At 50.1% G+C, this 12,771-nt stretch overlaps 1 protein-coding gene across 13 annotated transcripts in view; it reads right to left on the reverse strand.

Moving 5' to 3' along the window:
- The window catches only part of Adora1 (adenosine A1 receptor), a 34,855-nt gene that overhangs the window by 5,092 nt on the left and 16,992 nt on the right, over nt 1-12,771 (reverse strand). The window lies entirely within an intron of this gene.

Raw genomic sequence — 12,771 nt, forward strand, 5'->3', positions numbered from 1 at the left:
GGGCACTGTTCTCCGTGCTGGGAACAAGATAAAAATTCCTGCCTCTTCATAGCTCCTATTTGTTTATCTTTTCTAAAGTATAATTTATTTATTATTGTTTTACATACATTGGTGTTTTGCCTGCATGCATGCCTGTGTGAGGGTGTCGGATTCCCTGGAACTGGAGTTACAGACAGCTGTGAGCTGCCATGTGGGTGCTGGGAATTGAACCTGCGTCCTCTGGAAGAGCAGCCAGTGCTCTTAACCACTGAGCCATCTCTCCAGCACCCTGTTTATCATTTTGTATTTGTAAAGATTTATTATTTTATTTTTATGATTTCGAATCTTTCGTCTGCATGTATGTGAACTCTGCGTGTGCCTGATAATCCTGGAGGTGGGAAGAGGGCCTCTGACCCCTGGAAATAGAGTTGTAGATGGTTGTGAGCTGAGGTGTAGAGCTGATGGGAGCTGAACTTAGGGCTAATAGCTGAGCCATCTCTCCAGACCCTGCTCAAAGTTTTTTTAATTTTTAAATTACATTCAGTGTGTGTGTGTGTGTGTGTGTGTGTGTGTGTGTGTGTAGGTTAGAGAACACTTTAGGAGAATTAGTTGTCTCCTTTGACCCTGTGGGTCCCAGGAATCTTTGTCAGGCACATCAGCCAGTGCTTCTTTACCCACTAAGCCACCACCGTGCTAGCCTGATGGATTATATTTTGGGTGAATCAACAATAGCACAATAGGGAGAAGACAGGTAGAGTTCTTAGCCTTCTCTGGGTCTGCAGGCACAGGAGACACACACATTTACAGTGATTCACGAGAGACAAGGCTGCCTATCAGCCAGAGGTGACAGCCTCTCTTGCCACTGGGGGTCGAGGGTATTAATAATATCCCTGGGGGCTTCCCACTTTCCTTAAAATCACGCTCTCCACAGCCAGCCATGGTGTCCTCTGCCGGCACTCTGGCGTTGGAAAGAGTGCCAAAGGCTGGGGCCTGCCCAGCTCTGTGCCAAGGAGCCACAAAGTGGCTGCAGCTTGCCCAATTGTTATTTTCCAGTGCAGCTCCTGAGAGGGCTTGGGTGGCCTCCGGAGCTGTGAAGGGAGGGCTCCAGCTATTTTCTTCTGTCCAGTGCCATTAGGATCTGCAGCTTTCTGTTTCTGGACCCATAAGGATCCACTGACACCCACCTGCTCCTGAGACAAGGGGATCTCTGGGGATAGCAGATGGTCCTCTGAAAGGCCAGCAAGCGATGGGCCTTTGGAACTTCTTATTTAGTCCATACCAAGCAAGAAAGTGAGGACTGCAGTCGACTCTAACACCTTTAAAGTCCTGCCCATCCCCCCATCTCTGTGATAGATAACAGGATTCTTGTGTTCCCAAACTATCAAGAAGCCACAGAGCTAGCTTGCTCCCTGGTGCCTCACTCTGCCAACACAGAGAAAACCATTCCCCTTCCTCACATCCGCAGCAGAACAGTGAGGTCACTGCATCCTTTGCAGTCAGAAGACCTGAATGTGGGCACTGAGTCTGCAGCTGGATAACTCAATTTCTTCCTGCTTCAGAGATTGGGGATGATATAAGAATGAGATATCATGTGTTCAAATACTCTGAAAATACCTTCTTAATATTCCCAAGCCTGGGCTTTTACCCCGCCAAGCTCCTAGGCAAACGCATACCCGCAACATCTCAACACTCCCAGGAGCTCAGGAAACACAGTGCTGGTACTATCCAAACAGCTCACCCAGGTCTCCCCCACAGCCTTCCAGACACAAGAAAGCAAGTTCTGGGCAAGAGTATATAGGGAAAGAACACAGGAAGGCAGACCACCTTATGGGGTACAATCTTGACCCTCATCTGGTAGACAGTGGTTAGACAAGGTAGGCCTCTCTAGAAGCAGAGGGGCTGCAGATACAGGGAGGGTGGGGTCATGGGTTCTGCTCTCCATCGCTGCACCCCAATCTTTCCTTTAGATCTTTTTTATAGTCTATAAAGCCATTCCACTGCCATGTCTCAGGGGAACTCCATAACCACACTGTGTGGGCGTGTAGCATGTAACAGAATGGCAGAAATATGGATCAGAGTATCTACTTGCCCAGGTCTTCTACTTCCAAGCCCAGACCCCCTTCAGGACCCAGGCTAACTGCGTCATTTAGATACAGATGGTGGCAGATTCAGAACATCCTCTGCTTTAACATGGGGAAAACTGGACTGGTTCATTTTAGGTACCACCTAAAAATGGGCGGAGAACCAAGTGACCTCAAGTACTGAGACTGGGGTCCATCCCAAGATCCACATATGGACACAGATGACAGGAGAAATGGACACTAACAGTGTCCTATAAGGAAAGAAATGCCTGGAAGAGGCCCCCTCACCCCTACCCTTACCCTTTTTGCCTGCCCAAAGCCCCTGGGGTTAAAGCTTTCCTGGGGCTCCTCCAGCACCGGCTCCCAGCCGACCCTACAGTACAGGGTATCAGCGCCCATCTGTTTTTCTTGCTATTTTCTCCTTGGTGGGAAAAACTAGACCCAGGACCTTAGCTGAGGTGGGGCAGGCTCTCTGGGGCCAGGGGAGACACTCATCTCTCCTGCCTGGGAATAGGAAGCTGATGTCTGGAGTGGGGACATGGAAAGTGTCTACCATGCTTGGGGAAGTCTTTCTTGAGTCCCAGACATAAGTCCTCACCACTCACAGGGGCTGTGTTGGGAGTACTCAGCCTCAGACAGTGGGGATGTAAAAAAAAAAAAAAAGTAGGGCAACAGCCCCTTAAAAGTTTAGCAGAAGTGGCAACATTGCCACATTTACCTATGACTCCAGCACTTGTGGGAGAAGCAAAAGGATCAGAAGCTCAAGGTTGTTCTTAGCCTCATAAGAAGCATGAGCAAGCCTGGGCTACATGAGACCCTGTCTCAAAAAAAAAAATTTTTTTTAAATAAGATTTAGCAGAAGGCTTTGAGCTAGGCATGTTAATTCACACCTGTCCATCTGACCTTTGGAAGTAGAGGCAGAAAGATCATGAGTTCATGGCCAGCCTGGGCTATATAGTTAAGATCCTGCTTCACTACCACCTCCAAACATAACTCATATCATTGTTTCCTCCTTTCATCATGTGGATTCTGGGAATCAAATTCAGAGCACTGGGCTTGGCAGCAAGAGCCATCTTTCCTTCCTGAGCCGTCTCACAAGTACTCAGCATGGTATCTTTAAAAGTCAAGACACTGCTAACACCAAAGCATGTGTTAGTGGTCCTTTCCTCATCAATGGCTATGATGTAAAAGTACTGGATACCGGATAATAGGATGTCGGCACCCCTGAGATGGAGAGGGAGGACTCAGGAGAGAAATGGAAGGCTGCTGCTGACCTCTCGTTGCGAGGCAGAGAGGTTCCTACATCTATGTCCATCTTAGGATTTTACTGCTGAGAACAGACACCATGACCAAGGCAACTCTTATAAGAACAACATTTAATTGGGGCTGGCTCACAGGTTCAGAGGTTCAGTCCATTATTATTATGGCAGGAAGCATGGCAGCATCCAAGCAGGCAGAGCCCTGGAGGAGCTGAGAGTTCTACCTCTTGCTCCAAAGGCAGCTAGGAGAAGACTGACTTCCAGGAAGCTAGGATGAGGGTCTTAAAGCCCACCCCCAAAGTGACATACTTCTAACAAGGCCACACCTACTCCAACAAGGCCACACCTCTAGCATTGCTACTCCCTGGGCCAAGCATATTCAAACCACCACACTGTCCAAATAGGGCAGAGGAGAGGAAGCCATACTCCTTTCCTGGACATTCCTCAGAGCTGCCACATGAGAGGAAGCTAAGGGAGGGATACCCAGAAATAACAGGTAACTGGTGGATAATAACTGTCCATTGCTACTGGGAACTAACCTCCCTGCTATCATCTAAGTGCTGGACAGTATTGTGACAGGATTCCACCGCTCTCTGCTAGACCCTAAGTACTGTTATTATTCTCAAGTACTATTACTGATGACTGTAGTGACTGAGACTCAGACATCAGGACACACGCCCGAGGCCTCCTAGCCTGGAAGCAGCAGAGATGGAATGTTAAGTCCGAGATGTGTCTACATCTAAACCCTGTGCTACATCAACTGGGACACTCTGGGGGACAAAAGCTGAGTAGGGTTTGTAGCAGGGAGCCCAGAAGATCAGAAAGGAACCTTCAGAGCTGAGCCTAGGCAGACAGAGCCCTTGACTAAGACAGAGACCCGAGCTGAGAGCTGAATGACCACCAGTAAGTTATCCAGACCAAGTTCCCGGCCAGTGCCTCCCAGGCAGAAGGTACTGTGCGCATGGAACCCAGGAAAGCCTAAGGAATAGAAAGAGTGTTGCACTGGTGAGCCACAGGACAAGAGCTGGCTAGCTCAGCAGAGATCTGGCCAGGGACTGTCACCTAAGGTCATAATAACTATTCTAAAGTTTATTCTAAGTGCAGGGAAGCCTCTTTCTGCAAAGGAGTGATAACACATTCTGGTTTTAAAAGGTGATGATGCACAGGGCTAGGTGAAAGTGTGCAGTGGCAGGGACCAAGGAACAGCAAGGAGGCCGACAATGCTAGTTCAACCCCACAGGGAGCTGATAAGTACAGGGCACCTCTGTAGACACAGTGGAACTGCCGGGAAGGGCCTTGGACTGTACTTGGAAAAAAGGTAAAGACCTTCAGCTAAGTATGACTGTCTGGGTTGGGGAAGAAGCGAGACGACTGAATTTTACCCTGACCAAAGTGGGTAACACTGTCTTTCAAATGACCCTGACCCTCTCACCTTACAGCTCCTCTGAGAACTGAAGCCCACCATCAGGAACATTCACTGTTTGCATAGCTGGAGTACCCTATCACCACAGGGCCTTTGCACTTCCTGCTCATCTATGAGGTCCCCACCCCCATCAGCTCTCAGTTCAGATGTTACCTCCTCAGAAAAGAGTCCAGATTTATTCTGAAAAAAATAAATGGTCTCCATCACCCTAGAGGCTCTTAGCATATTTAATTTAGTGTATGTGTTTCCCTCTAGTACTATGCAAAGGGCCTGTTAGGACAGAGCCTTCACCGGCCTGCTCACACTGCACCCCTGGCTCCTAGGACAGTGCTCAGTAACCATGCATTGAGTGAACCGGAGAAAATGGATCCGTGAACCCATGCCTCATTTAATCTGGAATGACTGAGAAGCCACCATGTGGCACACCCTAAAGAGCCAGAAATGAGGTAAGGGGGATAAGCAAATGTTATCTATCAGTCAGGTGCTTGATTAGAAAATCAATGGGAAGCCGGGTATGGTGGTGCACGCCCAGAACTCAGGAGGCAGAAGCAGGCAGACCTCTGTGAATGGAGGAGCCTGGTCTACATAGGGAGTTCCAGAATAGCCAGAGCTACATAGTGAGACCCTTTCTAGAAAAAGCAAACAAACAAATAAAAAGTGAGAAAGTCAATCGGAAAGGCAATCCAGAGCACGACCACAGAGGACCATGCCCTGATTTGTTCCCTGCTGCACTGAGAGTCCAGAGATCTGGGGTCAATCAGACAATCACAGATCTCCTACCTGGGCCCTATGACAGACATAAGGTTATAGTTATAAGGGTCTCTGTTAAGAGAGATAACAAGTGTTACCAGTCAGCCACTAACACATCCTGACAGCTTGGAGTCCAGCACACTTTGACTGGAAGAGCAAACTCCTAGGTCCTCCCGTCTGTTCAGTGAGGCAGCAGCCCTCTAAGACCCAGCAGGAGCCCTACAGTGGCCAGCTCCTCATGGGTCCTTTGCCTCCTGAATGTTCTCTTTCATGGATGAGATCACTTCCCCTAGGAGGCTGTGTGAGCAGCAGGTGGTCTCTCCCAGCCCCAGCACCAGAGGACGACTCTGCCCGATGCCTTTTGGAATAGAATACATTTTAGGTTGACTCTGAGAATATGAACAATAAGGACAAGAAAAGCTCACAATGGTGCCAGATAAAGAACCCAGCACGAGACCTAGACTCAGACAAAGCGGTTGATAGAGAGGACAGTGGGGGAAAGAAGAGAGCCTGCAGCTGTAAAGAATCCTCTTTGAATGGCAGCGAATGGCCAGGCAGGAAGGTGACAGGCAACTTGGTGTCACTGCAAAAAAAGACTGGAACACACTGGTCCTGAAGCTGTCCTGGGCCTTCCCTCCTGGCTCTGCCCCACTGTATGGTATGGAATGGCTGACCCCTGGTCCTGAGCAAGCTGGGATTCAGAAACACTGACATGCTGAAGAGTCCAAGAGGAAGCAGGGAGCCAGGCTCCTTATTTGTTCTAGCCTGTGCACCTCAGGCAACAGTGCATCATTCGTTTGGATCTACCCTGCTCCATACAGGCCCCGTTTTACAGTCGGGATCCCTTCCCTACAGCCTTCAGCCTAGGGGCCTCTTCCTGTTGTTGCTAATTCCTGGGTTACTGCACCATCTGGTTGGTGTCTCGGCAGCTGCATTACCTTGTAAGCCATCCCAGGTGTCAGAAACACCTGAGAGGGTGTCTGGTTCACATCAAGAGTTTAGGAGGGGGGGCTGCAGCAGCAGAACTGAGCTGTTATTCAAAGAATGGCTGCAAGGGGTGGGAGTCCATTGGCTGTTGAGAGCCAGGCAGTGTCCTCAGGCTATTACACTGTTTCCTGTCTCCTGCTCTTCGCTCCAGCTCTGGGCATTGGGACAGGGATGGGCTGGGTTTGTGCCTTTCTGCACCCATGCAGCACCCACAGTCAGGGATGTCCTCCGTGGGATGACCAACGCCTTCCCTTCCATAGCCTTTGCGGAGATGGAGCCATATTTCACAGCTCTGTTCCCCTCCTTCCTGCCTCCCTTCTTAAGGACAATCTCAGCCCCTTGTAACTGGAAACTTGGATTTCAAAACCAGGGAAGTAAGGCTTTCAGACATATTAAAATACTTCCTGTAGAGAAATTCTTCCTCCCAAAGGAGAAGAGGAAACCAGATACAATCAAAGGCTCTCGGCACACTCTGGGGGCCAAATATTTAATAGTAACATTTCCCAGAGGAGTCTGGCTCAGGAGCACAGGGAGAGGGCTAGATGTTGGGGGGCTTAAGAATTCTGCTTGCTTGATCCCTGTGACATCACCCATCACTCCAAACATCAGTATCAAGTGACCCTACCCCACCCCACAAAGAGAGGTGAGCTAGAACCCCAGGGCCAGGCTCAAGGCAGCTGAGAGGCAGGAGGGGTCTCTAAACTTCCTGAAAGAAAAGAGCTGGATAAACTGATTAGGTCGTTAGCGTAATGGGCCTTGCAAATAGCTCCTGGTCACTTGCTGAGGACAAACAACTCCTCCACAGCCTGGTGGAGAAGAGAATTAAGTCCCCATATGTGATCAGAAACAGCCTCTATTCTGAGCTACTTTCCCCTCCCTCCTTCAGATTCAGCGCCCCTTCCTGGGTGCTGAGGGTGAAGGGAGAAACAGTCACTGTGCAAAAGGAACTCTGGGTCTCAAGGGGGAGGCCCAGTCCTAAGCAGCCTGACAAGAGCTGTCTGTGCTGTAACACTCAACACCAAAGTCAAAGTGACTTCCCTGATTGCGAGGTCACACAGACACTGGCTCCCCAGTCTACCACAAACCCATGCACCTTGAGATGAAGTGAACACCTCTCTGGATGTGTTCCATCATACCTACAAAGGGCTTTGGGTGTGCCCAGTGGCTCTCACCCACAGGCTGCAGGCAGGAGGTTATGGAGGGTGCATCTCAAATCTGGGGAAGGTATAATTTCCAAATGCAGTTGCCTATGGCACCCTTTCTTGTCTCTCTGGTCTGAGGCGTATCAGACCAATCCCTTGAAAATAGGAGGCCCAAGCTGATGGCTCTTAAAACTGCCTGGGCAACCTTGAGATGCAGCCAACTCCTCTCTCTGAAGGCCAAATGGAGTGCCCGTCTGAGAGGCGAGCCTTGAGAAGGGAGTAATCTCGGGAAACTGGATGCAAAGATTAGTGCGCCCCACGATGTGCTGTTCTCAGGTTGGTGTCTCCGGCCCTCCAAGTAAAGCCAGGCTGAAGGAAAGACCAAGAACAATGGCCTCACCTGTGGTGGAGTGGGCAGAGTCATCTATCTAGTGGGGTGGGACGCAGGTGTAGAAGTAATTGACCTGTGTGTGTAGCTTCCTGGCAGGACTGTCCTTGCTGGCAGGACTGAGCTGGTGAGAGAGGCACAATTCCTTTTCCAACACTATGGAGACGCCCGTAGCCAGGGCATCTTTGGGGGGTGGGCCTGGGGAGCACTTCTCACAGGCCTCTCCAGCTTTGCAGAGTGATCACTTAAAGAGGCAGCAGGGGAATCTCCAACTCAGCTAACAAACGTATGGAACAGGATGGGACTGGCAAGATGACAGGTTTTCTCAGACTAGAAAAGTAGAGATATCTACTCTCCTGATGTCGGGAACCCCAAAGCAAGCTGTCCTCCTTGGGAGAGCTAATTGTAGCAAGTCCCAAGACCCCCATCAGTGGTCCAGGCTTTGCCATGAGTGAACAAGGCTTTGGTGATATCTTCCCATTTGGGACAGCTCTGTGCTCAGCTAAAGCACAGGGAATGGGGGAAATGTGCTACAAGTACTGGTAGATCATAGTTTTCTATGGGTTTCCCTGCTTCAAACTGTCCCGCAGAGAGGAAGATGGAGGGTGAACTAGAAAGGGAAAGGGAATGGCAGTCTGCTGAGGGAAGAAACAGAGGAATGAATGCATGGAATCCAAGTTCGTAGCCTTGAGAAGTAGCAATTCTCCAGACTCGGGAAGATGAGGCAGTGGGGCCTGCTGAGTTTATCAGCCAGCAGCTCTGGGTGACTGTTATCATGCCCAGCATGCTGAAGAAGCCCTGCCTCCTCCAATCTGTGGGAAACGCAGCTTCTGAAGAGATACAGAACAGGGTACAGGCACATGGATGAACAAAAAGGCACTGTTCAGCTTTGGAAGGACAAGCTCGGGGCTTCCGGTTCTGTTTTACAGCCAGTTCTCTCAACCATTCTCCCAATGCTGGGAATCAGTGTGTTCCTTCCCTATCTGAGTAGCCATGAAGGTGGGAGGGGCTTGGGAGTTTGCTTAGCCCAGCATTAGACAGCAGGGATCCTGGAGCTGCCCCCTGGATAGTTCTCTTAGGCAGTACTCAGTGTGCAGGTTGAGGATGAGGAGACCAATGCAGGAGAGCCAGGCCCCATCTCCTGCCTCCCATCAGACAAGTATTTGGCCTGCCTACAACCAAGATCTGTCTCCACTCTAAGGACTATGACTTGCCTCTGCTGGAGATAGCTTTGAAGATTCTAGATCGGTCCAAAGGTCAAGGTTAAGACCAGGGAGGCAGCACCAATGAGCCTGGAGTCATGAGAGTTGAGGGCCTCAGACATCCCATGGCCGGGGAGTTAGGGATGATACTTCGCTCGAAGGAGGCAGCTCCTCCCTAAAGCTCCCAGCATCTAGCTGTGTACTCTGGGAAAGATCTGACATGAGGCAGACTGGAGGAGTAGGTCAGAGCCAGCTCTCCACCTTGGAAGACATCCCAAAGAAAGAATCCGCCCGTACCTGCAGATCTCCAGAGTTAAACTCAGTCCCCCACCCCCACCCCCTGCTGTATCAGAAGACATGGCTCTTAGGGCCTGGAAAAAAAGTTATAATCTTCTCCAGCTTCTGGATCCCCCCTACCTTGGCCCCTACTCTAGAGGTTCGAGCCAAGAGTACCAGTAGTAGGAATTCCAGCACCTGCACATCCCTTACTGTCTCTACCAGGCGTTTTCCTGACGCTTTCTCTGTGGGTACACTGCCCCATGGGTCAGGCCTTTAGAAATCTGCCTTTCCTAGTCAGTAGCCACCAGCAAAAGCTGCTGCCCAGAGCTCTGCCCCCTGCCTGTCCTCCAGGTAAAGGGAGCTCCAGGTACACAGATGTCATAGAAGGGGGAGCCAGCCAGGCAAAAGCCTCCTTCTCCAGAAGTACACAGAAGGATGCAGCAGGCAGAACCTTCAGCAAGCCGAAGCTGATGCTCTACTTCTCCCCACGGGACAATCAGAAATGCCAAATGAAACAGGTGGTATTGTTAACCTGGACAAAAGTCCACAACTCAGGCGGTCCATGGGCCCTCTGGGGGACCCTGCTATTGTTGTTTTGCTAAATGGAGACATGTTGACACACTACCTTCTCAACACTTGTATGTATCTCCATAGGTTAGTGTCGCTGTCAGCCGTGACCAGAGAAGCTGCTCTCGGCAGTAGGTGGCAGTGGACACAGAGACTCACAACTAGTAGAAGTGCTAACTATAAATGTCTACCGTTGAATGCTTAGCTTGAAATGGGACATGGAAACCCCAAGGCTCGGGGAACATTGTGGAAGACGGGCAGAAAGAGCGTAAGAGACAGGGGATGGGAAGTAGGACTGCGAATACTGTCTTCTAGGCACGACAGACACGGCTGCTGGTTCATGAACTCCTTGCAGCTATGGTTGGTTGCACAAGGTCAAGCCAACAGGGCAGGTCAGCATGCCAGCAGGCAGCTCTAACTGCACTCAGCGGGCTACACAGTCAAGAGCAGAAGAAGACATAAAGACGAGGGGGGACTTGTTGGGCAGTGTCAGGGTTAGGGGAGGGAAGTTGGAGTGGATATGATCAAGACACATTTATACCTGTGTGAAACTGTCAATAAAGAAAAGATGTTCATTTTTAAAAAGGTTTTTTTAAAGGCAGAAATAGGAGAAAAGGAGACACAATAGCTTCAAAAAAAGAAAACAGCTACAAATACGGCATATATTGAGCCAACAAAATCAATCACTACTTTAAGTGTGACTAAAGTGGAGGGGGCAGTAAGAAGCCAGTCTGAAACTGCTCCTCCCCCTTTCTCAAGACCTGACACCCTTCTTGGCAGGAGAGGAGCCCGTGCCTAGCTCTCATGCAGAGGAGGGTCCCACTCTAGATTTCTCCAGATTTCCATTTGAAAGTCCAGCCTCACCCACTCCACTAAATCAGCTGGCTCCATGAAGTGGCTAAACACAGCTCCATCTCCTGCAAGACCAGACCTAAGCTCTACCAGGCCCGAGTGGAAACGGGAAGCAGCCTTTTGTCCTGCCCTTCAGGGTGTCCTATCATTTGTACCCAGGGGATAGGACTCCATGTAGCTGCTGGCAGAGACCCAGAGCAGGAGCCTGGCCAGGCAGCTTCTCTGGGGGTTGATCAATAAATCCGCTTTCGGTTGTTTCTTCCACTTCTGTGCAGCCTCATGAATCTCAGGAGTCTGTATGACCCTGGGTGAGGAAATCATGATTATGAGGTGTTGGGGGAGGGGCTTATTAGATCAAAGCTTTTCTTTTCCATCCACCATTCAGGAAAACTTCCCAAGGTTCCCGGCTCAGAGCTGGAAAAAGAAAGCACTAAACCATCAGTAAAAAGCCTTGGGGAGCTTGGCAGGCAAGAGTCAGGCAGGACAGCTCTGCAGCCTGGGGGTGGGGAGGGCTGGTATTCAAGCAGTGGCAGCCTGTGTGTGTGTGTGTGTGTGTGTGTGTGGTGGTGGTGGTGGTGGTGGTGGTTGTGGTGGTGGTGGTGGTGGTGGTGTTCATTTCCCAGCCAGTGTCTGTTTCAAAGGCCCCAAATCCCAGGTCCCACAGAGATTGGCTACATCCCCATAATCCCCAACCTCAACCGCCAGGCTTCTGTAGCTGGTACCCACTGCCTCTAACAGGTCATGGCAACAGGACTCTGCTACGGGCTTTTCACAGGAGCAGAGGGCCTGGTTATAGTCACATCTGCTGTGCCAGCATCTCAATGAATGACATCACTTCTCAGAACCTTAGTCCCCTCATCTGCAAAGCGGAGCTGCTACCTGCCTGTGGGCTGTACACATGTACAAAATAATCTCTCTCTCTCTCTCTCTCTCTCTCTCTCTCTCTCTCTCTCTCTCTCTCTCTCTCTCTCTGCCTCTCTCTCTCCTTTCTAAAGCTGTACCAGCAGGAAGCAGGGACCCATCTCTGTAGAAGAGCCAGGTAGCCAAGGGCATGTGCCTACTGGCTGGAACTCAAACTGCAGGCTCACCAGGCACTTGTGAAGCTTACATTTATTTTGCTTTGTTTTGTTTTTTAACTTTGTTTTGGAATGACTCTAAATTTCATTTCTTTTTGTCAACAAACAGTAATTGTATACGTTCATGGGGTAGCTCAATGCTTCGGTATGTGAATCCCTTCTGTAGGAAACGAATCCCTGCCTTCAAAATTGCCCGAGTTGATTCTGTTTTGTGTTTCCCACTCTGACATTCCCAGGAAGCCACAAGGAACATGAGGGTAGAACTCTGCTCTTTCATTCTCTATTGTCCAGATCATCCGAGCTGGACAATGGGTGTGAGTCACCTGGGGCCCTTTTAAAATCAGATTATGAGTCACAGCAAGCCTAGGGTGGGGCTGGGTCCTGCATTTCCAACAAGCTCCCAGGAAATGCCAAGACCACTGGTCCCTGACCTGGCTTAGCTTATCGAGGCCCAATGGCACTCAGCCCAATATCTGACGCAGAAGTAGCTCTCCCAACCCTGGTCTAGGAAGGAGGTGAGGGAGGAAGCTCAGAAAAAGAAAGGCGCTGTTGTGGATCATGCAGGAAGTAGGTACTTGGTGCAGCCCTGCAGAATGTGGGGAGCCAGGTGTGCTGGTGCACGCCTACACTCCCAACACTGGGAAGGATGGGGAGAAGTTCAAGGTCATCCTCTGCTACACAACACGAAGCCAGCTTGGCCTACGTGAGGATCTGTTTAAAACAAAACAAACCACTGTGGGGCTGTTTCTCCCCATAGAAAAATATAGCTGCACACAGGGAGGAAAG

Source organism: Arvicanthis niloticus, chromosome 10 (genome assembly GCF_011762505.2).
Source record: "Arvicanthis niloticus isolate mArvNil1 chromosome 10, mArvNil1.pat.X, whole genome shotgun sequence".
Taxonomy (NCBI): Eukaryota; Metazoa; Chordata; class Mammalia; order Rodentia; family Muridae; genus Arvicanthis; species Arvicanthis niloticus.